Raw genomic sequence first — 4579 nt, 5'->3', positions numbered from 1 at the left:
GAGATAAGATTTTAAATCTGAGTCTTGCTTTTCAGGTGTGTTGGGGTATCTAGGACTGGCTGAGGTGGGAGTGCTGGGTTCTGATGATGATGAGTGGTCTTGGTTTCTGTTAGTAAGATTCTTATGTTTGCCTTTCACCATCTGGTAATCTCTGGAGTTAGTTGTTATAGTTGTCTCTCATTGGAACTTGTTCCTCCTGTGATTCTGTTAGCCTCTACCAGCAGACCTGGGAGACTAGCTCTCTCCTGAGTCTCAGTGGTCAGAGTACTCTCTGCAGGCAAGCTGTCCTCTTGCAGGAAAGGTGCACAGATATCTGGCATTTGGACCTGCCTCCTGGCTGAAGATGAAGGCCTAAAACTGAGCCTGTCCTAGAAGATGTGTTGCCTCTGCAGTCTGCATGCTCACCTGCACAGACTGGTCACAGGGGGACATGGGACCTGCTCTTGTGGTCAGAGCCCTCCCAGGCAGACGCCTCTCCTCTGGTGGGGAAGGTGCCTGGATGTGTGGAGCCCGAAATGGGGTCTGTCCCAGAAGCTGTGTTGCTTCTGCCTCTCCCAGAAACCGTGTAGCTTCTGTAGTCCACACTCTCACCTGAGCAGACTAGTCTCTGAGGGATCTGTGACCCAAGGTGGCTCCCTCGCCTGCCCTGGCAGAGCCCTCCTGTGGGACACCTCTCCCTTGGCGGGGAAGGTGTCAGGGTGTCTGGAGCCCTAAACGGGGTCTGTTCCAGAAGCTTGTTGCTTCTGTCTGTCCCAGAAGCTGTGTTGCTTCTGCAGTCTGCTTGTTTACCCATCGCAGTCCTTGAACTGACCTTTGCAGACTGGTCTCTAGTAAATGTTCTATTAAACATTCCTTCCTAGCACTCACTTTGTCCATTACAATTTTAAGTTAAATTGGCAAACAGATCCATCAGACTGCAGACTTGCTTCCCTTGATTAATCCAGTTTTAGAATTGGTAGGTTCTTTCTTTCAGTGTCCATAGCTTCAATACATTCTTCTGCTTCTGCCACAGGTTCCCTATTTTCTAATGATTCATACACTTTAGACTCCCAACTATGATCATCTGTTCAGTAGCAGGTTTTTGCCTTCAAAATAAAATAAAGCAAAATAATAATAAATAAATAAATAAATAAATAAATAAATAAATAAATAAACAAAAAGGAGTATCAGTACTTTTCCTTTCATTTAAAATATGTGTTCCCTGGAAAGAGAGGCCCATTGGACTTGCAAACTTTATATGCCCCAATATAGGGGAATGCCAGGGCCAAAAGAATGGGAATGGGAGGGTAGGGAAGTGGGGGGCGGTATGGGGGACTTTTGGGATAGCATTGGAAATGTAATTGAGGAAAATATGTAATAAAAAAAAACAGTGGGAAAAAAAAAAAGAAAAGAAAAAAAAAGAAAATATGTGTTCCTTCTCCCTGGGCATTTGCCATTTCAGTACCTCTTCATGTCACATTAACTTACCAGGCTGTGCCTCATTGTGATCTATGATGTCCCTGAACTGCATGAAGCCACAGAATTACACTGAATCTCATACCTTGACATGAAGTGGAGGGAAATATAGTATCTCCTTGATGGAAGCCAATTACAAACCACTATCAGAATTAAAAGCTTTTTCCAGAATGCAGTTTCAATTCTCCATGTGCCCCTGATTCTTGGAACTTCAGAGAATCTACACTGCACTGGACAATAAATTCAGTTGTTGATGATACCTCATAGGAAGTAAGTGAAAAGTGAGAAAGTTCTTGCTGTCAATGAAATACAGAGTTGAAATAGGGTTAATGTAGTAAATACAGTTTACTCAGACCATTAGACCAAAGTGTGAACACTTTGCCCCTTCTTAGAATTAGGAACAAAACACCCATGGAAGGAGATACAGAGACAAAGTTTGGAGCTGAGACAAAAAGATGGACCATCTAGAGACTGCCATACCCAGGGATCCATCCCATAATCAGCCTCTAAACGCTGACACCTTTGCATACACTAGCAAGATTTTGCTAAAAGGACCCTGATGTAGCTGTCTCTTGTGAGGCTATGCCAGGGCCTGGCAAACACAGAAGTGGATGCTCATAGTTAGCTATTGGATGGAACACAGGGCCCCCAATGGAGGAGCTAGAGAAAATGCCCAAGGAGCTAAAGGGGTCTGCAACCCTATGGGTAGAACAACAATATGAACTAACCAGTACCCCCCGGAGCTCGTGTCTCTAGCTGCATATGTATCAGACAATGGCCTAGTCAACCATCAGTGGAAAGAGAGGCCCATTGGTCGTGCAAACTTTATATGCCTCAGTACAGGGGAATACCAGGGCCAAGAAGTGGGAGTGGGTTGGGGAGGGTTGGGGTGGAGGGGGAGGGGGACTTTTGGGATAGCATTGGAAATGTAAATGAAGAAAATACCTAATAAAAAAATGAACAACAACAACAAAAAGATAAGTCATCTATGTATTGAAATGGACTCAATTGCAAGTAAAACCTGGACAAAGCTCTAGTTGTAGCCAGGATGTGTTTGTTACTATCATTAGAAAAAAATCATTAAAAGTAGTTATCAATCATTGTTTAGTTGGAGCCCCTGCTTCCCCCCACTCCCACGCGCATAAATGAGAAAAGCCCATCTACCCTCCTTCTCCCAACCCTGCCCACACTGAGAAAACTCTGAACCAAGGAATTGTGCAGAAAGGCCAGTCCCATATTTCTGTCAGCCTAGGCAACACACCTTTATCACATGACCAGTCTGCCCAAATGCCTGCCCACAGGCTTAGCTTTTGACCATACCTAGACATAGCTCCAGCTCCTGACTGACATGTCATCAATGCCTCCCCAACCCCTAAGGTCTATACAACCTCCCTACCCTAGCCAGAGCATGGGACTTCCCGGGTCCACCTGGGATCAGCAGCAAATAAACCTAGATTTATCTGTTTTTAATCTGGTCTGATCTGGCCTTTTGCATCAGTGGAAACTATCATCAGTCCTGACTAAACCAAGTTGATAAGATTCTTGGTGAAGGCATTCTAGGAAGAAGAGCTAGTAAGTAAGCATAAGGATGAATAATGAGATTTGATATCAAGGTAGCTCTTTGTTGTCTCAAAGTAAAATTTCAAATATTATTGTAAATGGATTATCAACCTTTTGTCATTCTGATTAGGTTTGGATATGTGACACTATGATAGAATACATCTACTCACCTGGTGTGTTCTTGTTGAGAAAAATTTCATCATTTCCCTAATGCCACTATATATTAATGATATCTCTCTAAAAGTGGACAAGCAAATTATAAAAACATTTCTTCTAATAGGGAAGAGTATTTGGATCTGTACTCTGAAAAGAGAATGAACAATACATTGCAGTCAATTTAAAGATATTTATTGACCATGTATATTATGTCAGCTATTCAGTAATTAACATAGGAAGATACAGGACCATCCCACCGCAGAACTCTACCTAGTCCTGCTGTAATTTGGAATAAGGGGAATAAGCAGGCAAGAAGCTCATCCACAGTTTCCAACTGGAAAAAAGTAAGCAAGAGACAGGATTTATCAAGCATATAGAGCTCCAAACCCCTTTGCTCACCTTTATTGGCTGCATAGCAAATTTCATAGAAAGGATTAAACCTCACTCCTGTTCCACTTCAGTAAGAGCTCTGCTTCCCCAGGCTGGGGGTGGGGTGGGGGTGGGGTGAGAGTTGCTGCTTTTTCCAAGTGTTTTGTGTTTTTTTCTTCTTCAGTAAACCTTTATTTATTACATTCTGTTAGAATAATTTCTAGAGGGTTCTATGAAATATTTGGAGTTTTAGAAATGATTTTGTTTTATCAATTATAGACTTTCTCTTATTTGTCTTGTAGGGGGAGTGATTCAAATATCTGTAGTCTGTGAGTATCCCCATGTGTCCAGCAGGATGGTAGGGATCCATATGCTCAGGGAGAAGGATGGCAGTGGCAAATGAGAAGTTAGTTTTATAGATTCATGTGTGTGAGAGTTATCCCAGTGAACCATAATGGGGACTGGCAGCAGTACACTGCTTCTCCAGAGGGATGCTGCCATCTCCAATAGCTAGAACTATGATCTCTGTGTTTGGATCTCATCTGTGGAATCACTTCAAGTATAAGAATCATAGCTCCTCATGGCTGCTTCAGTTGCATAGCGGTGTCTTTGATGCCTGTGTCTGGCTACCTGTATCATGTTTTCAGTGGATTTCCTTCTCACAATACCAGAGCAGTTGGCTAACCTCAGCCTCAACATGCCCCAAGGCCAATCTCTGTAATTAATGAGGTGCCATTTGGAGGCAAGTGTCTGACTGTCTCTACTATGTTGGTGTCAATGTTGAGTGCATATTGCTGCCACAGAATCACTGTGCTAGCTACCCCATGGACTACAAGAAGATTAGATGGAGTTATTGCGGAGAATTCTGAGGTCCATAGATTCTAGGAACTCTTGGGGAAGTGTAGTAATTTGAGGAAAATACTTTGTCCTGCCCAACTACTCAATTACCTAATTACTTTCATTAATACATTTCCTATATTCAAGTTACCTCAGCTTCTGATGTTGGTTAGTTTAGAAATGAGGATCTAGAGACAGAACA

This window comes from Mus caroli, chromosome 4 (genome assembly GCF_900094665.2).
Source record: "Mus caroli chromosome 4, CAROLI_EIJ_v1.1, whole genome shotgun sequence".
Classification (NCBI taxonomy): domain Eukaryota; kingdom Metazoa; phylum Chordata; class Mammalia; order Rodentia; family Muridae; genus Mus; species Mus caroli.
Note: the sequence above shows the minus strand (reverse complement) of the source record.